At 41.5% G+C, this 27,344-nt stretch overlaps 1 protein-coding gene across 3 annotated transcripts in view; it reads left to right on the plus strand.

The window, feature by feature from the left end:
• Positions 1–27,344, plus strand: part of cmss1 (cms1 ribosomal small subunit homolog) — a 44,362-nt gene that overhangs the window by 12,790 nt on the left and 4,228 nt on the right. The gene's annotated exons all lie outside the window — the stretch shown is intronic.

The following is a 27,344-nucleotide window of genomic DNA, read 5'->3' on the forward strand; positions in this document are numbered from 1 at the left end:
GTAGCATTAGTTCATCTGCACCAGCGGCCGTTGATAATCCTCTCTGTATCTTTTAGAGATGGCCCGATACCGATTCCGATACCTGAACTTGCGTATCGGCCAATACCGAGAACCGATCCGATACCAGTGTGTCATATATTTTATTATGTTTTAACAACTGTATACTACTATCCCTGTATAGATGTGATATTATTTCTATCTTTGTCGGTCTGGCTCAGGTTAAACTCTTTGTGAAACATGAATGCCACAGAACTTTCTTATATTATGCAGTTTGACAGTCAGTTATAACGGAAAAAGTAGATTTTCTTTAGGGCTTTATTACGTGGTATCGGCTCGGTGCATAAATTAAATTTTATTTATAGTATCAAATCACAACAAGAGTTATCTTGAGACACTTTACAGATAGTAGGTCTAGACCACACTCTGTGATTTACAAAGCCCCAACTATTACAGTGATTGCCTCAAGAGCAAGCAGTAGCTATTGCGACAGTGGCAAGGAAAAACTCCCTTTTAGGAAGAAACCTTGGACAGACCCAGGCTCTTGGTAGGCGGTGTCTGACGGTGCCGGTTGGGGGTGTGATGAACAGTGGCAATAATAGTCATAATAAAGATAGTGGAACAGTGACCACAATGGTAGTCGTCGTAGTTCATGTCATAGTAGGGCACAGCAGGGCGTTATGGGGTGTAGTGTGGCACAGCAGAGCATGGGTGGACACGGAAGGACGCAGCAGGATGCAGCCGGACACTGCAGGGAATCGCAGAGCGTAGCTTGGTGTAGTAGGTCCACAGCGACAACTGCACCCAAGACCCAGGTCTTGGTGCCACCCTATTCCAAGGCAATATTCTTGGTGAAGAAGAAACATAAGGACTCCGGGGAGTAAACTCCCCAGAGCTAGGTTAGTAACAAGCACTTCTGGAACTATGATGGACACAAAAGGAAACAAGTGAAAGAGAGAAGAGAGAGCAGATCATTGTGTCCTTGGAAGGAAGGAACTTCCCCAGCAGTCTAGAGTTACAATAGCATAACTAAGAGAGGCAGGCTCCAGTACTTGCCGATACCAGCGTTTTAGGCAGTATCGGAGTCATCGATACCAGTATCGGTATCGGAACATCGCTAGTATCTTTCCCAGTTAGGTACATGCTGGGTTCAAAATTAGCACCATCTACCAGCCAGATGCTGGTAAAATATGCAAGTGGCTGGTAGATTGGCTTTACTCACCAGCCGGTAATCTATTTGAACATTCACTAGCCATTTATCTGGTAGACAAAAAAAATTATTTTGAACCCTGGGTACATGGGTCACCACTCGGCTCTGCTGTGTGTGTGGAGCGCGGACATTGGCGTTCAGAATCCCGTCTATCTTCCAAAATAAAATGCTTGTATCCAAATGAATTATGCTGACAGCTGCATGGTATTTTCTCTGGTTGTCCTGGGTGTAGTCCAGTGTGATTAGATCCTCCTGCAATACCGAAACTGATCGGAATGTGTTATAGCTGTGAACGTAGCAGTGCAGTCTGCGTACAGTTTATTTTTCGCTGTCAGTGAATAAATTCTACAACTCAAGACCCAAGCCACATCCCCGTGCCTTTCTTGCTACCTGCTGGTTAAAGTGAAGGGGTTAGCCCCGGAGCTAGCGACAACTTCAGCACAGGCTCACTAACTTAAGATGACCTGGCTTTAAGGTGGACCAGCTATTCTCATTTTAAGTGACAAAACTGCTCCTCCAAGTTTTGCTTTAGTCATCTCTCCTTCACTGCAACCAACAACCACTAAGTTATATGCAAATAATTGCGCGATGTCCTCACTAATATGCAAATGTGCGTGTGGCGTCATATGCACTTAAGCGCTCTAAAAACCCAGGGAAAACCCTGGTCTACGTATTATTGTTTTTTCTTTTTCTTTTTACACACCGTGGTATCGGCTTTGGTATTGAGTATCGTGGACGTTTGGTGGTGTCGGTACTGACTACTAGATATTTGGTATTGTGACATCCCAAGTAGGTCTTCAGCATATATCCCAAATTAACTGTGTTGTAGACTAACATGAATTCCTCCCAGGCTGTGCCCATTGAGGTATTGACCATGCCAGTTGTGTGAGTAAATTATGCAAGGCCTGCATTCCGCTCCTTGTTGGCATTCTATTTAATCCCTTAATTGATTGATTACAACTGTGGCTGTGTGTTTCAAAGTCACTGTGGTTAATAACATTTCATCTTGACCTGTTTTTGGTTTGCAATGGTGATAACTTGATTTTGAATGCACTTAGCTGTTGGCTTTTGTTAGGGTAGGTTATAATGTGTTGTTGAAACATTAGGAAAAGTCTTGCCGCTTTTCATCCTAAGTGCTTGCAAATTGATTATCAGCCAGTCCCTCCAGGATTTTGCGGCCTTTTTTTGAGATTGTTGTTGCCCAAAATGCCTGATTTCGCGGGAGCTTTTGTAAAAAAATGTCTGTCAGTGGCTTGTTGATCTTTACATTGTTAGTTAATTTCCTATCCTGGCCTGGGACACGCATTCATACGGTTTGATAAAGTACTGACTTTAACTTATCATTGCACGTACAATAACGAGCGCAGCTGTCCTCAATTTAGGTCATCGTGTCGTCTCATCTCCTTTTTCTCCTGCATCTACCGTGTGTGTGTGTGTGTGTGCAAGCGTCAGTCGCGGGGGGTACGGAGCAGTATCCCCACCCGCTACAGACAGCCGACAGCCAGGATTGAAACTTCAGCGACTTTTAAATCGTTTGATGTTAAAATGTATCGGACGGTCTGAAATGTTTTGCACGGTCTTTCGCTGTACGTTTTGTTGGTAAATGAGTCACACACACGTCTCGTCTTCATATCAAAAACAAGGAAATGATCAACCCCGTTCTCACTCCCGCTTGGTCATTGGCTCTCAGAGCGCACATGGGACTGCTGTGATTGGTTGAAGTCGCGGGAAACTTCAGGTTATTGGTCAAATGTGCGGAAAAGTTGCGGTGATTGGTCAAAATTGCGAGTCGCACCAAATTTGCGGTGATTGGTTGATTTCGCGTGAATTGGCGTGATCGCGACATCGCGAAATCCTGGAGGGACTGATCAGCTATGGGCCCCACAGTGTAGCAGATCACACAAGGGTAATCAACCTGATTGATTAGTCTGCCTTGACTCTCTTTTTGTTGTAAAGAAAGGTAAGTAAGATGAGATATATCTCTGGTTGTGGAATGTGAGAAAAAAATTCTCCTCATTCCTTGCAATTCCTTTCCACAGATCAACTCCCAAACCAGAGTTCATGAGGTCCTGTTTTGCTTAGAGGAGGGGTTGGCAATCTGCAGCGCTTTTCCTCAATTACAAGCATGAGCCGATCCCTCAAAGGCGTTTCCAAGAAAACCCTCAAACATTGCCCCATATGAGAGGAGCATTCTAGCTTCTGTTAGCTCGTATTTTCATCCAGGGGTGTAATTTAGCTGCCGTATTTTGACAAATCCTCCAGTTGTACTAAGCATTATGCTGTACAGGGTCACAGAAAAAAATATTGAGACTGCAAAAAGAAAAGCAGCTGCTCAGGCAGTCTGTCCTGGCTTTCTTCTTTTCATTAATCAGCAGTTTAATAAAATTGAGGGAAAGACTAAATTGACCTCATATGCTTGGTATAGCTAACTAATAAATGGGCCCAACAGCTTGCGATCAGAACAGTGGTTCTGCTCTGAAGTGATGCACTGCCAGACTCCATGGTAATTTATGCACGTCTTCTCCTGACACATTTTTGGCTGAGCCAGCAGATGGTGGATGTGTGTTTGCGTGTGAGGAATGGACAGAACAGCTGTTGGTTTCCGCTACGGCACAGCCAAGTTTACTTTGTCTTTTTCCCTTGAGGAAAATGTATAAAAATGTTCCTTCACAATGTTTAACCAAGCCAGATAGCTTTTGTTTTTCATCGATTGCTTGCTAGCCATGCTAGTTGCATGGTTCTACGTGTCGCAATGTCAGTCTGTCCATCTGTTGGTCGGTCGGTCCACCACTTTAGTGCAGACTGAAATATCTCAACAATTAGGATATTTAGCTAATGGATTGGTACTTTTGTAGCAACATTAATGGTCCCCAGAAGAGAAATCCTACTGACTTTCGAGATCCCTTGACCTCTAGCACCACCAGCAGGTTGACATTTTAGTGAAATGTTTAACCACTATTGTATTAATTGCCATGGAATTATGTATCCATTCATTAATGGTCCTAGAGGATGAATTCTAATGATGTTGGTGGTCCCCTGACTTTTCCTCTAGCACCTCCATGAGCTCGGCATTTGGGGTTTTGAGTGAAATGTCACGACAACTACTACTGGATGAATTGCCAAGAAATGTGGTATAGACATTCAGATTCCCCTTAGAATTAATTGTTTGGTGATCCCCTGGGCTTTTGTCAATCTGTAAAAATTTTAATTTTTTCAATACTTTTGTTCATGACTAAATAGGCCTACTTGCGAAACTAATGGCATTCCCATCAGCCCCAGCTGAACTTTGTGTTTAGCGCTAATTATCAAATGTTAGCATGCTAACACACTAAACTAAGATGATGAACATCCTAACCATTATACCTACTTTGGATCAGCATGTCAGCATCTGTCACTGAGAATTTTAGCTTGCTGACTTTAGCATTTAGCCCGAAGCACTGCAGTGCCTAAGTACAGCCTCACAAAGCTGCTAGTATGGCTGTAGACTTGTCTTAGTCTTTTAAATAATATTTTCTACATCATCTGCCTCCCTTTCCTACATCCGTAGGACTTATTGATGATGTGTTGATGAGAAGGCCACATCAGTTGACGAGTGAAAACATGATCTAGTTTAAAAGTGGTTTGTGGGTGTAGGGTAGAGCCTGTGAAAGGTTTGTGATTCAGAACTGAAGTGAACAGATGAGAGCATGGATTTCTTCAGTGTGTTGAACATGTGTGTGCAGTTAATGCTGAAATGCTGTCAGCCCAGTGACAGACCATAGGAAACGCACACATACTTAGAGCATGCTCTGATAGCTGAGTTTGGAACAACCAGATTGCTGCATTGTGATGTGCAGATGTAATCATCCTTTGACACGCAAGGGGCTCATACTATGGCATAAAGTGATTATATGCCGTGACAGGAATATCCCATATAGTTCACTGCTAAAACAGGTCATCTGCTGTGCACATGGCACCTTGTGAAGCTACTTTTGTAGGGAAATGAAAAGAGAGAGGGGTGCTGATTTGTAAGCCAGGCTGAGTGGCTCTCTTGGCTCAGAGCATACACTTTGAAGAGAAACGGGGAGAGAGATTGAAAGATAGTTGAAGAGGACTTGAAGTAAGAGTGGAAATTCGTTCAGTTAAATATTTAGGCTACTGCAGAGCAAGATGTAAGGACAGGTTAGAGAGGGAGATGAAAGGGACAGGCTGTATCACCATATGCCGTGTGTTGTTTACCCTGTGGATAAATGCAAGCATTGACTCAGCTCAAACTTTTTTGAAAGGGGAGAAAGGGTTAAAAGTTGAGTAAATAGAAGTTATTTTGGTCTGAGACAAAAACCTGTTGATATACCCCGCAGCCCAACATAACATTGCAACTTCAGATTATGTGATAAATTCAAGTGTGATCTTTTAGACGTGTGTTCTTAAAAGGAATTTATAAAGGAGGGCAGGCAGGGAGATGAAAATCCTCTGTGTTCAAACAGTCAGAATTGTATAAGCCACGCAGGGTTCACACTGCACCACAGACATGGTGTCTACTCATGTATTAATCATCATTAGGCCAAGATGAACCACAAAGCCTTTATGTGTGCATGTTCAGGGTTTCCACATTGTATTTGAATAGACTGAATTCTAGTAAACTTAATCACTCTACTGGCATGGCTATTTTTGGTCTTTAATTGCGTGTGTGCCTGTGGTGGATCAGTAAACGTTTTCAGTTTGGCACACAGATGCAGACAACTAGTCTCCTCCCAAGGCTGCAAACCTAGCTAGTGCGGGCCCAGTCTCTGCACAGCTAGATTACAGAGTGGACTGGTGGTACATGAGCCGAGACAACCCAGGACTTCAACACAACAGCCCCGTTGTGGGCATCAAATTGCATAGAACGAGTGACTACCTTCATGTTAGATGTAGCTATACCCGTAGGCCACATCTAAATGTGCTCTCTATTTCTGAAGGGAATCGTTCTACCCACAACCACACCATCAGCTCATTTACTTGGTTTAGAAGAAGGCTGTGTGGTATTGTTGAATTGGGCAGGAGGGTGCCAATTTGGACTGTACATGTAATTGCATGTGAGTGCATGATTGTGTGTTTACAAGGGAGAGTGAACAGAGCCAGGTTGGCCGCAAGGGCTAACCAAGTCCAGGATGTAATGGACTGTGTCTGAGTGGAGTAACTCTAAGTACACTCTTGAGGTCACATACACTGGGGGTGGTAGAAATGCAGCAGCCAACAGTGCCTTTGCTCTCTCACTCAGCCATGAAGAGCATTACAGACCAACACAAGACTTAAATAATCTAAGCCTGCACAAGTGTACATCACAGAGCTCAGACCTGGCTTGTTCCAGTGCGCTGAAATATTTTAGTCCCTTAGCCTCTTCTACACTAGCTGTAAATCCTTATCTCTTTTACATTGGGAGGGAATCTGAAAGGCATGGATGTTTCTACAAGTCTACCTTCAAGGCAGGCTACTGATTTAGTAGGAAATATCAATGTTGTCTTTGCTTCGGCATTCATCTGAACCGCTAGGGTTTGGTGCACCAACCTCTCTCTGTCCTCCTCCAGTAGAGTGGTAAGGCAGTTGCTCTTGTGGATAAAAGTCCTGTGGCTCCTCTCTTGCTTCTCAAGCCTGTGTAGGGTGCCACTTTGAGAGTGGGACACCTCCAGGAGCTGCTCCTACATCCATTCAGATGAGTGCTTCTGGGCCTCTACCAAGTGGTTGAGCGGAGGGACACATGGAGATGTGAAGAGGAAGATGTTGGCGTACCTTCACTGGTCGAAGGGTTGCCAAGTATCAGGAAGGAGTGCCTACATAATATGTACATTTGGCATGTGAAGGGATCATTAAACCCAAATTGCAATAAAATCCTTTTTCCCACTTAGCCCTAGGGGTATGTAGCCATCCAGAATGTTTGGGGGACTTTTATGAGCTTTTGAGATTTAGGCTGTCCATCTGCGCAGTACTGGAATTTTTATTGAAACATTGTACTGGTTATTTAGGATAATGATTCAAATTGGAAGGGAAAAAAAAAACAGTACCAGTCAGTGAAAGAATCCTTCAATTGACAGATTTACAGTCTAGACGTTGCAGGAGAATAGATCCAGTGCATGTTAGGGGTGGAACGGTACACAGAAGTCACGGTTCGGTTCATACCTCGTTTCAGACATCACGGTTCGGTTCAATACAATGGAAGGAAAAGCATAACAAAAATGCAGAAGGCACATTTTTCAGGCTGTACCACCTAGTGTCATACAGTCTATTCCCTGAGCTAGCTGCAACAGCCTTTAGTGTGTAAAGTAAGATGTAAACAAAGAGTACCCCACATCATCTCCAGACTCCATCTGTAACTTGTAAACAAAATAAGACAATCAGCTATAAAACTGGAAATACAGTATCTCTTAATATTATTAACAACAACAACAACAACAAGTTGTAACGAGGTTAGAGCACATGACACTGGAGGCTCCAGGCTTCCTCCATACAGTCTCGAAGTTTTCCCAAACGCGGGTCCTCTAACTCTTGTGGGTCGCCACCACTCGCCATTCTCGTCCTTTAGTGCTGCTATCTCTGACTCACTCACTGGACCGTCGACCTGCAAAAAACTGCAATACGAATACATGTACCGTTCCACCCCTAGTGCATGAAACACCTGCACTGTAAAATAGCAAACATGTGCAATGATATGGCAGTAATAGATGCTCTTTTGTCAGACAGTAATGCAATACCCTCATTAAATGTGATCACCTGCTCCATATGGTGTCTAATTTCTATTGGCTGTTGGTACCTCAGCAATTGTTTTTTTGTACACATCCTGCAGGTGGTCTTGCTGGGCCCAGAGGGAGTCTCTCTGCAGGGCACGGAGCACCTTCTCCGGTCTGCTGAAACCATATTTGGCCCCCAGCAGAGCTGAATCTGTGTTCTCGGATTTCAACACAGCGATTACCTCATCTCTTGCCTAGTGTGACAAACATTGCAGTAGAACACTGGCTTTAATTCCAGTATCTTATGATAGCTGCAGTCACACTCGCACAGTTTATTTGACTTTTGAGTGTCACATGAGCTAGATTCAACTACAGAACAAATGTGTATGCTGGATGTGAACACATGATCCTACCTGTAGTTCTCCCTCCAGAATACTGAGCAGAAACAACAAGTCGTCACGGGACAGGTCTTCTCTTGTGTGTCTGCCATCCCACCTCTCCCTCTTGTCTCGCTTGTTGGCCCTCTGAATAGTGAAACTGGAGAATAATAAATGATGGTGGCAGCTAACACAAAATTAAATGTGTGCTTTCGATCAAAGAGGTTAAACATGGTCATACATAGTGTCTTTACATTACAAGTGGTTATTGTGTGGCTTTAATAAGTGACGGGCTAATGCAAATTATATAAGCCTTTTTGGGCTAATCCAAAGTCAGAAGGCTTTCTTGTCATCATGGTTAGTGTTACTGAAACGGATAGGCCTGCGCCTGGTATTACTTTGTCTGAGGCTTATGTCATCTCACAGTCTTACTCTTAGCACATTTACAGCAATCAATGTCAGCTTGGCAGACAAAAGGACTGAAGGTTGCCAGAAAGTAGGACCATGACTACTTACCACATGTGCGCGAGAGATGTGTCTGTGTGTGTGTGACGTGTGTTATTGAAGCAAATCACATCAGCTAAACAGTATTAGCCAGCCAGCTTTCTCTGACTTGGTGGCCTCATCCCATATTTCGAGACAGAAAGCAAGCATGTTCATATTAGTGAAAGATGATGTAATCTCTCTGCTTTTCAGCTCTGCTTTTTTAGTCCAAACTCTACCAGTGGCTGGGAACGCCTTTTATTCCTTAGTTGTTGGTCAAGTTTCTTTAGATAAGTTACTAAAGGCCCTTGTTTACCCCATCTTGTGGAAATTGTGAAAAGCAATTAGGTAAAGTATAAAAAAAAAAGTCTGGAGGTCTGTAATTTCACTGCAGTTGTTTTAAGACCTCCTCAGACCTTTTACTGGTTTTGATAAAAACTGTTAATGAACAGAAAAGCAATGAGACTCTTTCTTGCTCTCCCCCCTCTCTATTTGTCTGTTATTCTTTCTTACACAAGCACTATACATACACACAGACAGGCAGCATCTGCTTGTTGTCAACATGGCCTAAGAGCAACCTTGGTACATAACACTGGTACATAAGGGACAAACGTGCAAAAAAAGTGGTTCGAACGGTAGCCGATACTAAGCTATTAAATCATTGTGAGTGTTGTAGAGCTGGGCGATATGGCAAAAAATGTGATCACGAGATATTTTCCCATTTTGATCGATTTCTATCAATATTTTTCAAGCTATAATTCTTTTGTTGATACTGCCCAAAGGGCTGGGCGATACGGCCTCAAAAGAAAATCCAGATTTTTTCACAAAAAAATGTGATTTACGATTTCAGTGTTTCCCACATATTAGAAAGCAATTTGTGTGGAGGACACGCTGTTGGATGCTGTCCTCCTCTCCTACACTTTCTTCAATGCCTAACAAATCTATCTCTTTCTCTCCCAGTGTGTCTTTCTGCTTGAGCAGCGCTGGTTGAAGCCTGAAAATATTGTAAACAAATTAATAACATAACTAATTCCACTGGTCGGACTGTTCAGCTCTGTTTCAGACTGATACCTCCGGTTCAGGCTGGTCCTCATCCTCAACACGTGCCTTTTTCAGTCGCGGAAAATACTTTTCAATACTCCTCTGGATTGATGCAGCAAACATTCAGTGTAAGAGTAAAAAAATGACATAACATTATTCATAATATATTTATTTGATTCACAGCTGCTACATAGTGTTTTGACCTCGACAACCCAACTGCATTTTACTGCAAACTTGCGACTAGTTAACTTTCTAAAGCAGACGCAATCGCTTGTTTGCTAAGAGTCGGGTCGGGACTCCAACATTAACACACTGACAACATTGTATTCAGAATATAAAATATTTTTTACGGCTTTATTATCGAGTTAAAAGGTGTGTGTGTTTGTGCCGGTCGCTGTCCATTTCCTATGAAATGCAAAAACATTTGGACTACTTTAAAAAGGCTGTGAGCACCCACGGAGGAAAACATAAATCGGCGCCTATGATAGAGGAAGACTGACAGCTATAATATACATATTATAATATATTTACAAGGCTGTCAAGGGGGACGGGTATCTCTCTGCCATGTCAGACGCTGCTCTCCCTCGCCTCTGCCTGCTCCGTGGCCGGTGTGTGAGTGACAGCCCGGTCAGTGAGCTTGTTACGTTACGCCCGCAATCTCTTGTGGAGCATTATAACTTCGAAAAACCACAGGTTCCAGTTAATCTTATAATGGATATGTGTGTTGTGTTATTTAAACAAACGATCGGGAACTAAATGCCTCTTGTCCGTGAGTCTCCTGATAGAGCTCCAGCCAGCTCACAGCGAGTCTGTGAAGGTGGACAGGCCGACCGGCATGCCAGCGACCGCGGCAGGCACCGGCCTGCTGTCACGTCAGACTGGAGCTTCTGAAATCCGACACAGTCAGACCAAATTTGCATTAGCTATCAATCTTCGTAAAACGGCCCATATTTGAGCTCTACATAGTTGATTTTTCGCATTAAAAAAAGTCTCAGAAGTGAATTTAGTGATGAAATAACAGACGAACAATGTATAAAGTTTCCAGTTGTTGGCCACAACAGCAATCCATGGTTGTTGTGATTGTTGCGACGCTTTGCAACACACTTGACTTTGAATTTCTGATTGGGCGGGCCCGCCCACAGCTCCACGCCTGCCTGCAAAGTTTGAAGAGACTTGAGAATGAGTGTGTCTGACAGGGAGAGGGACGTGGCATCACGATGGTGGCTCTCCATCGTGATGTCGGTCAGCCATCACAATGGACGATGATATCGTCCATCGGCACAACCCTAGCCAAGACAGCATCTCAAAATGTTAGCAAAAAAACTAAGTAAACAAGTTCGTAAACAAGTGTCTTTTGCTATACAATAAGAAATGGCGCTTGTTATATTTTTGCTCCTTTGTGAATGTTTTTCATATGGGGCAATGGCCGCAAAAGACGACATGATTGTTGTTTTGGTATAGCAGCTACAGCACAGCTAATGCTAGCTCTGTTAACAGCAGACAAACTACTTTGGACCAAACTTTCAGGCTTAATATGCTCCTTGTTGCTTTTGTGAAATCCGAACAATTTCCACACAACTGATGTTGTGTAACCCTTTTTGTCAACATGTCTTCAGCTTGAGAGCATAACGTGAGTTCACATTCATGTCCACCATCACTTCCGTTGCCCTCGGCTCCAGTTTCGCTGTCAATATGTGTTTCCCCCTACCTATACCTGAACCAAACCTTATCTCTAACCATAATAATGGATGGGGGCGCTACACATTTTAACAGGGGGGAACACACTTTGACACAACACCGGCAACTCAAATACTCACAATAGGACGTGGGCATGTCTGGCATCCAAGCCGAAAAGGCAGACTCTGGCAGTTGTGTTATCGGGTGAATATGTCCAAAGCTTATCATCGTTATTGACCTGAATTTTATCGCAATCCCATTTCAAGATTGTTTTATCGCCCAACTTAATAAATGGTGTGTGTGTGCATACTGTGGAAAGAGTAAGTGACGATCTCAGCCTCCCTCCCTTCCTCTTTATACCCTCTCAGTATCAATCAGGAAGACCGATGAAGCTGTCTTAGCTGTCCCTGCATTCCTTTTGTCCACTTGTTTTCAGCGACAGGAAGGGTTAATGGAAGCTCTTAACACAATTGCTGATGAGTTTTCATTAGGTCACTTTTACGACTTAAGGGACTCACAATCACAAAACTGACAAAACAGTACTTCTTAAAAAAATTAATGTATTACATTAACTCAGAATGATCATATATTCAATTAAGTTGGTGTTATTTTTGTCTAGAGTCCCTGATTTAAACAAAAAAAGGATTTGGTTGAGGTTTAGGATTAAAGAGAACCTTCATCAGTCAGCTTAAATAGGTTCAGGCCAGGGTTGGTACAGATCAAGATGACGACATGTAGTGGAGCTGATGTGAGTTGGTGATTTTTGGCGCATATTCTCTGTGGTGTGTGTGTGTGTGTGTGTGTACAGAGGAAAAAAATATATATCTTTGTGTGTCTTGGCTTGGAAAAAAAAGACACGTGCCTCTGTGTCCTTGCTTTTGGCCTTCAATTGACTAATTGTGATGGTGTCTGAACACCTCACAATCCTCTCTCTCTCTCTCTCTCTCTCTCTCTCTCTCTCTCTCTCTCTCTCTCTCTCTCTGTGTCTCTCACACACACACACACACACACACACACACACACACTCATTAGTCAGACTGTGTTCTGTATTGTGCTCACAGCGTCTAGACAAGCACATGCTCACACTCCCACACAATGTCAGGCATTAGAGGCACCTCTAAACTTAAGTTCTGGCTCAGAGCCAGAGTCTACCTTAATAATGGTTGCCAGGGTTGCCCCACTGAGGACTGTCCGCTGGCAAGCAGGTTGGCAGCTGCACATGTGGCTGGCCACCTCTGTTTATTTATCTGAACACCACCCAGGGCAGCATGCCTGCATCCCTCCTGCCTGCTTCCAAAGAATAACCTTACTTACTGCACTCCTTCACAACCAAAAACTGGCCTACAAATGGACACAGGTGGTATCCTAACATCAAAGTGAGGTGAAATATGGTCATAGGCTGTGACCATTAAATTATCACACCAATTCCTTGACATTTTAAAACCCGCTCTGTAATCGGCAGTAAACCCAAGTTGAGGGTTATCACCTTTACAGACACAAACACACACATGTTTAGATTTTATTGCTAAGTCCAGCTTGCAAATTATTTTTTTCTTTTTCCATTTTGAATTTTTTTCTCCAGGCTTTTATTTTATGGTAATCATTTAATTGTCAATTAAAGCTCCAAAATCAGGACAAAAAAAAGGACTGACAATACGATAATGTGTTTCCCAACCAATGTAGAAAAATTACTGTATCGACAATCTGGATGACAAAAATATAGTAGATGTATGAAGAATATGAATTTGGGAAGACATCGAGCAATTAGTTTTAAAGCAGCTTTATTCTACTAAACCTGCAGAGCAGTATGATATGAGGAAAAAGAGAGGGAAAGACAAGCATGGTATTTTTTTTCCCCTGAAGGGCCTTTTACACCAAAAGTGGCAATGGCACTGCATGCTCTGAAACCCATGGTTTCCAATGGCTTGCGCCGCGCCCCAACGGCGTTTCGCTGCGTCAAGCATAACGCAGGGGGAGCAGCTGCGCGCACATCTATAGCGCAAACTCTCCAGCGGCAAGCGCAGCGCAAACTGCGTTAGGTCTGAAATGCCCTTGAGTGTTCCTCTCTCCTCTAGGAGAAAATAACGTGGCCCATGACCCCCAGGTAGTTTACGTTTGAAACCCATGCTATAGCTATTCATTCCCCATATGCAGCTCATATCCACTACACATCCACTTGTTGATATAACATTTGATACCACATAATTCATGTTTGACTCTTATTTATCTTTTTTACATCATGATTTTTTTGTCCTTTTAATGCACATGCATTTGTTACCAGAGATTGATTGAGAAACTAGCTACAGAATGCTCTTTTCAATATTTCAGCATTTTTGCAACTGTGCATGTCTTACAAAGCAAGGGTGATTTCTGAACATAGTTATTTTCTGCCTTAAACATCATTCCCTGTCATTATTTGGGTGTGTTTTGTTCGATGCGCCTGACAGATGTTAAGTATTTGAGTATGTCTTCCATTCCCCTTTTATTGCCATTGATAAGTTTTAAGTGCCAGATGTGGCAGTGTTCCTGCCATTTGTGCTATTTCAAGTGCTCAAGGCTTTCACGCTACTGAATGTGTGGGGTTGATGAAAGAGTATAAACATATTCTTAGGATATAGATTCCTATGATCTGAACCCTGAGCTGTACTTGGAATCAAATATTTTCCTACTCTCAATATCTGTCAAAGAAGAGCACACTTCAGTGCCATCAGTTAACAGCTGTATAACTGTCAGTCTTCAAGTGATCTTAGAAGTCTAGGTTATGATGGTATTGGTAGTTGAACTAAATCAAAATAATGAGCAGTATGAACAGTATGAGGTAATCCAGTACGGTGCTGTGATTTTTAAATAACATATTAAAAACTTGTCACTTTTCTGATTTATAGAGTTTGGTTAGGATCAGTCCAGTTTTTTTTATAGTAACTAGACAGTTGAAATTATAATTACCATTTTAATAAATGTTTTTCTTGTCTTTCTAAGTTGAAGCATTTGGTTGTTGTTTGTGTGCTTGTAGGTGGTCTTCTACATTATAGTGACAAAGGTCTATTAATCAAATGGCAAACATAGCTGTGGAAAGCAAAATAATGACCAACTGGCGGTCAGTGATGTAATGAAATATGGTCTACATTGTTTTTGTAATGGTTTGTCCTCTAGATGTTATTTTTGTTGAGCAAGACTTCCTTGACAGATGCTCATTGAATAATGAAGATGTGAAATTCTACCATTTACCGTTGATTTTGTGTGCGCTGGTGTCTGCTGTGGGACAGGCATGCACTTTTCACACTAACACATTTAACCCCTATCCTCACTCTGATATCAGACGCTAGATTCCACATGTATTGCATCAGTCTTGTGTTGGCGATAAAGAACGAAAGGCGACCGTGTTACAAATATCATCCATATGATACCAACTGTTGGGGGATTTAGAAAAGAGCAAGAGAGGAATGGATTCATAGACAAGGATTAGGTATGTTGGTAAAAAGCAAAGGGGAAGGGAGGCAGAGCTGTAATGGTAATAGGAAGATTAGTGTCGAAGGCCTAGTTACTATTAAGTTTGGTAGTCTACATTAGTTTTGGCCAACAACAATATCTACATTACATACGTTGCAAAATGCTGTCAAGGCAAGGTGAGAAAGGGGTTTCCTCATTTTGGTTCTTGTGGAAGTTTAAAAGCTTTGGGTTATTTACATTACCTGATGTCTCTGATTAGCACCTCCTGTGCAACATCATCAGGAGCTCCTATCACACTCTGCCAGCCAGGATTGGCTTGACTCAAACATCATGTCAGTGTCCCAATATATGTTAGGGGACTATACAACATAATACAATAAGCCAGACCTTTGGTTTAACTGTAACAGAAAAGAGGACCCATTGAAACATAAATATACTTACACATATCACATAGATATGCACACATTCAAGGTCTCTCCTTACTGTACACTTTATATTCATGTAAAACAATTGATGGTGGAATTGAAATGGGGACCAAGGTATGCACTGTCCTTGAACATTAAACTTTGTTTTACTTTGGTGGACTTAGGTCAATTAGAGCTGCCTGGCTTAAATCAAAACTTCCTGTTGAACACCTGTTTCTTATGAAGGAAATAATGACTGTTTAACTGTTCTTGTGTTGATAAAACATGCTACATAAAGTATGTAGTTTGGGGTGTGTATTGTTTTAAAGCAAAAAAGCATTTGATTTACTGATCCAGATTTCATTAATGAATAAGGTGCGAGTGTGTGTATAGTACACCACGCCTGTCACAGGAGTTTTGCAGGATGTCCTGCTTTTGAATGTAATATGGTTGTAAGAATCTTAAATACACGTAGGTAAGCTAATCAGTGTTGGCTTTACTGTGCATCTAATACTCCTGCTGGTGAAACTCCTTCCCTGCACTGTATCATGTTTAAGCTTTGGTTAAATGTCCTAACAAACCCTAGTCTAGCATTGCCAGAAATATCTCCACAGTTCTGTGGAGTAAGATCTGGCTACACCACAGATGCATCTAAGATAGGTGGTAAAAAAAAACTCAGGGTTGTTTGCATTTCTTTAAACTAATCACAATAATCTTGGGCGGCGCTAAGCTCCGGTCGCAGTAGTCTCGCTTTGTCAGACCTTCCTCCACAGCGCTGCGGAGGGTCTGGCTAGTCCACACAGCATTATGGGATGGGAGAAAAACGTGCTCTGGTTTATTGGCATTTCTATAAATCAATCACAATCGTCATGGAGGGTTCTAAGCACCGGGAAAAACCGTTTGCCATTGCAAAATAGCCTCGGGAAGGAACTTGTTTTGGTGGAACATGTGTACGTTCAAAAAGTTGTTTTAGTCATGCAACAGAAAACTCAGATTGGACAGATAGTCTAGCTAGCTGTCTGGATTTACCCTGCAGAGATCTGAGGAGCAGTTAACCATAGTCCTCATAAATCAACCGGAGTTTAAAATTCCAACACAAACAAAATGGAAGGAGCGGACATCCGGCTGAAAAGAGTAAAAGCCGGCGGAATTTCCGACAGCAACGGAGCAATCCCGGAAGTGGAACATAGACTACGGACGCAGCAACGGTGGCTCTGCAAAACAGTCTCGGGAAAGAACTTGTTTTGGTGGAAAATTTGCACCCGTCAAAAGAAAATGTCACATACAATATTAAATGAAGTTAACTGTACAGTAACGTGAGCTATTTAAATTAGCTGGATACATGGTTAAACCTAATTTGCTTTGAACTAGTGTATCAATGTGTGTACTTAGTCCATAGCAATCCCCACCAATCGGTCCCAAAATGTCCCAGTTAGATAGTAAATGCCGTAAACATATTCTTTGTAAATCTTTACAATCATTCCCAGAAATAACCAAGCAGGCCTACCTTTATTGCACAATCCAAATTTTCTTTTAGATGTTTCAGTGTAGCTTGCTAGCTCAAAGTTTGTTTTTGTTTCCCGAAGTTAAGGGATTTTGAGAACTGCAACACATAGAGCGCAGAAGGTGAGGGATGTCGGGCAATTTACCTGGAAATTTACTTTCGTTCACCCAGACTAAAAAAGAGCAGAGATAGCCAAATAACAGAAACTCCTACCCCTCATTTGACAAGCTTGTAGATCAAGCAAAACAGTGTAAATCCTCCATTGTCTTAATTTTATCTTTATTTCAACTTCAGTTAGGCAGTGTAAAAGATTTACCATTAAGAAGTCCCTGGATTAGCATCAGAACAACCAACAGGGCAACAGGTAATTGAATGCAAAGTCAAAATGTAAAGACAGTGGAATGAATGTGTTGGACAGCAAAGTGTTGGAAGCCAATGAATGTGTAACCACTCTAGTATTCTACTCTGCTTCTCTGCTATTCCACTACAGCCTACTTGTTAATTTTGTGCATGCAGCCTAAAGTCCCCATTGATTTAACAATAACGCATGCTCAAATTGTGGCTTTAGAGAGGAAGCTGCAGGCTTCTAAAACCAATAACTGCTTCACCCACCAGCACCACTGATCGTCTTGAGATGAGTTATTGATTGTTTAAACAAGCGCTGAATTGATTTCATGGAAAGTATCATTGGTTATGTTTTGGGGGTGGAGGTGGCCACATCTGTATATAATGCGACGTGTTTGGGTGCAGGAGGTTAAAGGTTTTGTCTTACTCCTCTGTACAGGCCAAAGTGTTATTTTTAATCAGACTAATTTACAGTAAACTGTGTTGATTATTAAGAGTTTTTCTGAGGTTGGCTGACAGTTTACACAAGTGAGCACATCATCCTTAAAAACTAACCAAATCTGAGTGCTATTTGTCTGAAACTGAAACAATCAACCGTTTCCTGGAACTAGTCGATTGATCCTCTTTACATTCAGTCAGCACCAATGACCATCCATTAAAACCAGTCACCTCTATTGATCACCCATTATAGATGACTGAGCAGCCCCATTTCCCTGCATCTGAGCCCTCTCTGCAGCTATTGACTTTCATTGATCTATGGTTACCTGAGCTGTAAGTTTATCGACCTGTATGTGTCTCAAAGCTTTTCCTCCTACTGACTCCACCATCTGGAGCGAGTATGGGATGGAGGATATTGGGGACCAAGGCTTAGGGGACATTTTCTTTTCATAGATCTTCTGCTCTCTTCAGGCAACACTTAAGACTTATTGAGACAGGGTTCTCTGCACATCTTCCAGCAGTATGCAGCTGAATCATGTGCTTTTCAGTTTGAGGACATTCAAGGCCTTTTAATAGTGCAAAACGTTACGACATTTCTGGTTCTTTATCAAAGTCAAAATGAACAAAGACCAGTGCAATTGAGTCTTTTCCCTAGAATCGATACTTTTTACCAATGATTCACCTAAATACAGTGGGGCAAAAAAGTATTTAGTCAGCCACCAATTGTGTTGGTTCTCCCACTTAAAAAGATGAGAGAGGCCTGTAATTTTCATCATAGTTACACTTCAACTATGAGAGACAAAATGAGAAAAAAAATCCAGAAAATCACATTGTAGAATTTTTTATGATTTTATTTGCAAATTCCTCAGGAAAATAAGTATTTGGTCACCTACAAACAAGCAAGATTTCTGGCTCTCACAGACCTGTAACTTCTTCTTTAAGAGGCTCCTCTGTCCTCCACTCGTGCCTGTATTAATGGCACCTGTTTGAACTTGTTATCAGTATAAAAGACACCTGTCCACAACCTCAAACAGTCACACTCCAAACTCCACTATGGCCAAGACCAAAGAGCTGTCAAAGGACACCAGAAAAAAAATTGTAGACCTGCACCAGGCTGGGAAGACTGAATCTGCAATAGGTAAGCAGCTTGGTGTGAAGAAATCAACTGTGGGAGAAATTATAAGAAAATGGAAGACATACAAGACCACTAATAATCTCCCTCGATCCGGGGCTCCACGCAAGATCTCACCCCATGGGGTCAAAATGATCACAAGAACAGTGAGCAAAAATCCCAGAACCACACGGGGGGACCTAGTGAATGACCTGCAGAGAGCTGGGACCAAAGTAACAAAGGCTACCATCAGTAACACACTACACCGCCAGGGACTCAAATCCTGCAGTGCCAGACGTATCCCCCTGCTTAAGCCAGTACATGTCCAGGCCCGTCTGGAGTTTGCTGGAGAGCATTTGGATGATCCAGAAGAGGATTGGGAGAATGTCATATGGTCAGATGAAATCAAAATAGAACTTTTTGGTAAAAACTCAACTCGTCGTGTTTGGAGGGGAAAGAATGCTGAGTTGCATCCAAAGAACACCATACCTACTGTGAAGCATGGGGGTGGAAACATCATGCTTTGGGGCTGTTTTTCTGCAAAGGGACCAGGACGACTGATTCGTGTAAAGGAAAGAATGAATGGGGCCATGTATCGTGAGATTTTGAGTGAAAACCTCCTTCCATCAGCAAGGGCATTGAAGATGAAACGTGACTGGGTCTTTCAGCATGACAATGATCCCAAACACACCGCCCGGGCAACGAAGGAGTGGCTTCGTAAGAAGCATTTCAAGGTCCTGGAGTGGCCTAGCCAGTCTCCAGATCTCAACCCTATAGAAAGTCTTTGGAGGGAGTTGAAAGTCCGTGTTGCCTGCTCTAGAGGAGATCTGCATGGAGGAATGGGCCAAAAGACCAGCAACAGTGTGTGAAAACCTTGTGAAGACTTACAGAAAACGTTTGACCTCTGTCATTGCCAACAAAGGGTATATAACAAAGTATTGATATGAACTTTTGTTATTGACCAAATACTTATTTTCCACCATAATTTGCAAATAAATTCATTAAAAATCCTACAATGTGATTTTCTGGATTTTCTTTTCTCATTTTGTCTCTCATAGTTGAAGTGTACCTATGATGAAAATTACAGGCCTCTCTCATCTTTTTAAGTGTGGGAACTTGCACAATTGGTGGCTGACTAAATACTTTTTTGCCCCACTGTATAGGGCTGAAACGATTCCTCGAATAATTCGATTACAAAAAATCCTCGATGCAAAATGATTTGCCTCGATACGTTGTATCGCTGACGGACGGTGTTTCCGCACGGATCATTATTACTGTCGCACACCAGACGCTGCTGAGTCTGCTGCTGGCGACACATGCCAGAGCGTAAATAGTGAGGGGCTAAGAGAAGAGACAGGCTGGAGAAAACGACAAAGTGTCCAAAGTTTGGAATCAGATCAAACGTAATTAGAACGAAAACTCTGTACAGTGTGCCTACTGCAAAATCTAATTAGCTTACCACAATAATAGCACGACGTCAATGCTTCAGCATCTCAACAGAAAACATTGAGTCTAACTTAATCATCCATTCCACGAAGCGGACCCGACAAAAGTAAATCACAGAGTCGTATGAACGATGAAACTACACCAAACACAACAACTACCAAAAACAAAGACAAGAAAATACGTAGTGGTGACCGCAATCTGATCTAAAGAGCCGACTTGTTGACTATCCCTTCGGAAAAACAGCTGATTGTTGCGCACCATTTTCTCTCTCTCTCTCTCTCTCTCTCCCCCACGAAGAAACAGCTGATCAACGATCTAATAGCATACGTGTAACAGAGCTGTGTAGCATTGTAATCAAATATATAAATGAAAATAGGTTGAGTATAACTAATATTTACATATAGGCCTATATACAGATCAGTCTCAGGTTGAAACTTGTAGTTCTGAAAGTTAAGTTGCACAACTTAATGTAATGTTTATGTTTAATGTATGCCTTAGTGTGAGGTTGATATATTTGAAAAAAAAATCTTTAAAAAAAACAATGTAATATGGCACTTAAATGTACTTAATATGTTTAGTTTTTTGAGATATGATATTGTAAGCAATGTAGGCAATAAAAATTTTACTTTTTCCGAAAATTTAACCAAACTATTGTTTATTATTGCTCTTCAATAAAACAAAAGTATTTCTTATCCGATTAATCGATGGAATAATCGGTAGAATACTCGATTACTAAAATAATCGATAGCTGCAGCCCTACCTAAATATTTTCTGTTTATACGGTACTGCTGATGGCGACTACATCATTTCCAGCAAAACAGACCGAAAGCAGAAAATTCTGAAAATACATGTTATGTACTTCTTTACAAATTAAATAAATGTGATGTGTTTTTAGAAATTTCTCATGATATACTGGCTCCAGAATTGTATTATTAGGAAAAGAAAATCGCAATACCATCAAATCGCAATACCTCTAGAATTGCAATAAATGAAAATCACAATACAAAAAATATCGGCACCCATGTATTGTGAAAGAATCAAATCGGGACAGAGGCATATCGTCCCAGCCCTAATTACAATGTACAGAAGATAGATTTTCTTGCCCTCTCACTTAACTACTCTCACCATTCGTTTTTGAGGCTTTAATTGAATTGAATTTCCCCTTGGGGATCAATAAAGTATCTATCTATCTATCTATCTAATAAGTCAGGTGCTTATTACAGACAGATTGGATGCGCAGATTGGATGATTTAACATTAATCGGGCCCCTAGGGCCCCATACATTTAGAGCTCCCCTAATAAATGTGATTTGACAGCATTTACAAAGATGGAGAAAACGAAAGCTAATTTTCAGATTATTACCAACCTCTGAATATGCCATATGTCACTTTGTGATGCGATTTGGGATTGATTTAGAAGTTTAGGGGGAAAAATGAGCCAGGTATATGGTTGGTTAGTGAGAAGGGTATGGGGAAATGAAGGTCTCTTCTTATGTTCCTTCTCTTTGTTTTTGGTTTTAATTCTGTGTTTTTGTACCAAATATACTACACAGATTGATGATTGAAATCTTACTTTCACTTTCCTGCAAAAATGAGTGTTGACCTAACTATGTTACTGTACAATACTCTTTGGCTCAATTTTTTTTTTTTTTTTTAAATATGGTTAGGTGTCAGTTGTCAGTGTATATTTCAGTACTCTCCTACAGGGGGAAACCACTAGCCCTCTTGACGCCTTATAACTTCTATGATCTTAAATTGTTGGTACATATATGTACAAAAATATGTGCATTATGTCCACCGTGCTAATTGAGTAGAAGCACCATTTAGTTGATAAATTATCCAGATAGCTCATCCCTACATAATACCAAATCAAATGCATGCTGAATCAGCAACTCATCACCTCTAGAGTCCTGCTGAATGGCTCCTTGATCACTGTGTTAGAGTTGCCTTTGTGCCAATGTGTTTCAGGCTTAACATCAACGTGGCTGCCGAGTCAGTAGCTGATCATCTCAATCATCTCAGCTTCTGACCTCACAGGCTTATTGTACTGATGAGTATTTCACAGCTCATTGATCACAAAACAGCCATAGCAGGTGATTGTGTTGTCAACTCAAGGATATAAATTGTGCCTTTATCATATTAGAAAGGTGAACTAATTGCAAGATTTGATCTCACAAGCTAGAACGTTTACCCAGCTGCCTGCCTTTCTCTAAAATATTTTCTAATTGGTTACAATTTCTTTTTGCCTCTCACACTCAGAGCTGCATCCACACACAAGTAACACAAAGCCAGATCCTACTGGTGAATACCAGCACCAGCAGGGAAGAATACACATACCTGCTGCAGGACAGGTGGACCTGGGCTGCTTACTGGTCATATAGGCCTGGACTTTGCTTCAATTATAATACATTTATCTCCAATATCTTGAAGTCCTCCTCACATCTTTGATCAGTCTTCCTTCTTCCCTTTGTCCTTTTGTTTCCTGGAGCCTCATGTATAAAAGACTGCGCAGCTTTCATACCAGAAGATGGCGTACGGACAAAACTTGAAAAGTACCTACGCACAGAAATATTCACATGTATAAAACCGGGCGTACGCCAGGTCCTGCGCACCTTTCCTTTATACTTGACAATCCACATGAAATTGAGCGCACGCGAACGAGCCACCGCCCTCGCCTTGCCTCCTCCCATAAATTAATATGGAAATGACTATAAATGCGCCCCCGACATCATTCTTTGTCCAATCACAACAGGTAATACCTCTGCAGACGGAAAACAAACTTCACCGACTGTGAGGTGCTGATCACGGGGGTGGAGGCGAGAACATTTTTTTGTTTGGAGGTTATTGTCATCTTGGATAAGCAATAAAAGAAAATGCCCAGAGTGGCAAATGGTGACCAGGCGGTGAATGCACTGAACCATGGCAGAAATTAAAATGTTCGAACTGGAAATCAAGAGAATAGTGGCAGCGCCACACCAGTTACAGAACAACATACATCTCAGTGTCAGTCCAAATTACTCACAATAGCAGTTTGAACTCACTGATGTAATGCCATTTATTTTCTAAGTGAAACTGAGTCCAGCGCGAGGGAGTTCCAACTCAGAGGAGGAGAGGTTAGTGAGGCCATCGTCTCCACGGCAGGTGACGGTGCGCACGGATCCGCTGCGCCACGCATGGATGAAATAATGAAATAGTAAATAGGACTACAGTAACAGAAATATGTGCAGAATTAAGACAGTCAAGACGGCCCAGTGTTTGGTGGACCGGGTACACCTTGTTCACTTAGTAGCCTACAAATCACCACGGGATCAATTACGCATCACATGAGTTTGCCCACCCGGCACAGCGTTTGTTCCTGGGGAGATGGAGCCGTGCGTCCCGCCTCCTGTGCGCCATGGATGTCTGAGCCTCAGCAACTACAGAATCACAGGCGCCATTTCATTTTCTGTGCCGATCTTTTTGTTGCACAGTGATTGGATATTTCATCTATGGGAAATACAGAGGATGACTGAAAGTATTTTCCAAGTGGATTTTTCATTCATTTCCCGTCCTCATGTTTAACAGAGGTTAAGTAGCCTGTAAATTAAACAGTTAGTAGTGTGAAAGATGTGAAACATTAGCCACATAAATGATCAAACTTTTATGGAGTATTGGCAGATACAATTATGTTTTTTCATAGACGACGTCACAGACGTATGCCAATAAGTGGAAACTTTTTGTAATGTTTGGTGATTTTCGGCACTTTTCAGTTAGAATTCACCACGTTATAGAGCCAGAAGAGACTTTGCGGACGGCCCGCACATTCTCACGACTGCTCAACAGTTTTGCGCGAGGGGCCACACATTCTCCCGACAAGTTAATTTTTTATACATCACAAAGTGTCTGTGAAAACCAGCGTACGCAAGCTTTTTGTGCGTACGCAACGTTTATACATGAGGCACCTGGTCTTTAGCACCTGTGTATCCTCACTTTCCTCCAGCATGAAAGAGAAAGGGATGAGTACAAGAGAGTGGGAAATAATTGCTTTGGCCCATCAATAGTGGGAGTGGTCTTTCAGCAGAAGGAGTGTATGGCTGGACAGATGACTGTAACAAATAAGGATGAAGGACTAGGAGTTAGGAATGAAGTGGAATAGGGGTGTGGATATTAAATGATTGAAAGAAAAGGACCTGCAAGGGAGAACGAGAGAGGAAGAGTGGACTAAGATCCCTCATCCATCCTTCGCATTGTCTTTGACAAGGAAGAGTTGTAGAGAAGAAAACAACACCATCGGTAGTAGGGTGTGATTATAAAGATTGGATGAATCAAGTGTGAGAAGAAAATATGGCATCAGGTTTTAATTTGTTGAAACATGTTCAAGTGTTGTTTAGAACTGTTATACTGAGCTCTCATAGGCTTAATAGTTTCAAAGCTTATTTTCTTCTTTTTTGTGTGCTTCAGTATAACACGCATTAGGAAACGATGCTGCATGCACACAGGGTCGGCAGAATGGGAAGAACAGGAAAACATTATTCCGACATAAGCTTGCATTTATGCTTGACCCCTCACAAATCACAAATCTTCTCTTAGCCCCTCACATCAGACACGATTGGGACATACGTAGTTAGGCCTACTTATGTGTTTTGTAAAAAGTCTTTTTTGCTATTGATGAAATTATATTGTAATGTCTGTACTACATCATATATCATATCTATAGTATGCAATTGTTTAGCTTGAGCCCCTTAACTTTACATTTTTTGTAATGGCTAAATTAATTAATGTACTGCCCCATGTGTGCGTTTTTAAAGCCTTTACTTTTAGGTTGTCCTCTTTAAGGTTTAGGGTTATTAAGACATCTAAACATATATGGGACATATGGATAGAAATAAATAATATGAATTCTCTTAACCTTTTCATGTTCAGTGATTGTGATAAACTCAGGTGTATCCTTGTAACTAGCTGATCATGTCACTGATTGTGGATACTATCCGGTATGGGTTATATATTACAAGTGTGACGAGATCTCCCGATATTAAAACGTGACGATATTTCTCGTTAAGGTGAAAGGTTGTCTCGCGATATCTGTACACAAGTGCAGAATTACGTCTCTACTACCGAGGACCGATTCACGGTAAATCAATCGTTGTCAATGTCGGTACCTGAGAGCACGTAAGCGCAAGTCCTCTCTGCATGTTTCACAGTGAGCGGAGCTCAGCTCCAACACGCTGTGGTGTATGTGGTGCAGACGGAGCGGGACTAACGTTACGTCACCTCTGCAGCTTATTCAAGTTAAAGTGAGTCACGGCAATGCTGTCGCAAATGTGGTTACAGTTTGAAAAACTTCAAGCAAGACAGCGTTTGGTGCAATATAATATAATGGCGAGATCGCGACAGACTGCCAGGCTGTAGGGTTTTAGGGCAAAGCAACTTTATTTCTATAGCACCTTTCAGCAACAAGGCATTTCAAAGTGCTTTACATAAAACGTTAAAGAGCAATTAAAAACAGTCATGAAAATAAAACGGGCTACAATAGAATAAGATACAAATACACGAATGAAAGTTACAGTGCAGTGTAAGAAATGAATAGCCTAATTATTTAATATGTTGTTGGGACGGATTTTGGAGGGGAGACAGATGTGTTTTATTTGTGTGGAGTGTAAAATGTTCTAAATAAATGACAAGTAAATAGGATAAATAGGTTTGGAAATATATTTTTTGTTATACATAGGGAAAGTACCAGGAAAAGGTAAAAATGTGAACAATACCCAACCCTACCTACCACGATTTTGAGAGAGTGAGAGATTTAAAAGGTTGTGGCCACCAGGGGGCATCGATCAGAATGCAGACAAGATGTTCCTTTTTAGGTGTTTTATTGGAACAAATGTTAAAGTGTGTGTGGTTCTGAAACAGATACAGGCATAAATCATCAAAATGCAGACTATATGTGTCAAATAATGATTACATGTCTAGCAGGTATATAATAAAAAAAACAAAACAAGAAGTTACATTAGAATTTTGTTATATGACTTAAATGCAGTGTCATAATAAATGCTTATTACTAAGCAAATACACTTAGACATGCTTTAGTACACTATATCTCTTCAACGATTAATTTGCTGCACATTAATTGCAATGATACACCACATGCTAAATTAAGCTGAACATATAATTATGAATTGCAGAATTCTTCTTTAACATAAATGTTACACATTGTGCAAGAACAACATACAATGGTTTCCAATTGAGACACGTAAGGCTTGCAAAGCAACACCTCCGTTAATATGCAGCGTTCTAAACAAACATATGTGCGGTGCGAGGCTGCGCCGTTACACAACAACGACCAGCAACGTGCCACGACATTATTGCCGCACAGCAAACACAGTGCAACATTATTATGAGATAAAAAACAAACATCAGTATTACTTACTGGTAGTTGCACGCACATTAATCTAGGAACTCAGAAAGTACTGCAACACTATCTTCTTTATCCATCTATATAACTGCTCAGTCTTTCAACGCCAGCTCTCTCTTCCAACTTTCCCGAAACAGAAACTTAAGCAGTCTTCTTCAGCGAACAGCAGAGCACAGCGCCGCCAGTTTTAGCTGCCTGAAGAGGCCGTCCTTCGTCACACCTGTTCTCGTGAACCCATTATCGTTAATCGTCTCGTGAGCTGAGTGTCTCGTCACCCTTAGTTATATATAAATCTGTATCTGACACTTATGGAACTGGCCATGAGGAAGACCAAGTGTGGTTGAAAAGTTGGTAATGAAATTATTGAGGCTGACATGAAGGATTTTTTCAACTTGGTTTTTGCAGTGACGTTAAGGCTTTAAAGGACAATTCAACACTCAGTCACCTAATATAAGCCCCGTTTACACATGCACTGCAAACCTGAAATTATCTAGACCCGTAGACCTGTTACCTGGCGGTATGTGAGAACACAAATGTACGAATCAGTTACACCTAACCCAGTATTTCCAGTAAGTGAGAATGCGTCTCCTGTAACGGGCTACGTGTGTGAAAGGGAAAACATCAGTGTCCGACAAATCGGGTGCGGCCATTGTCCAGAGTTCGTATGTGAAAACGGCTATAGATAACTGTTGTTGCATTACTCAGTTGAGACACTAAATATTGTTGCACCTCTGGCCACACCTCAATCAGTGAGGTCACAGCATTTGTTTTCCAGTCGTGGTTAA

Source organism: Sander vitreus, chromosome 11, assembly GCF_031162955.1.
Source record: "Sander vitreus isolate 19-12246 chromosome 11, sanVit1, whole genome shotgun sequence".
In the NCBI taxonomy this organism is placed as follows: Eukaryota; Metazoa; Chordata; class Actinopteri; order Perciformes; family Percidae; genus Sander; species Sander vitreus.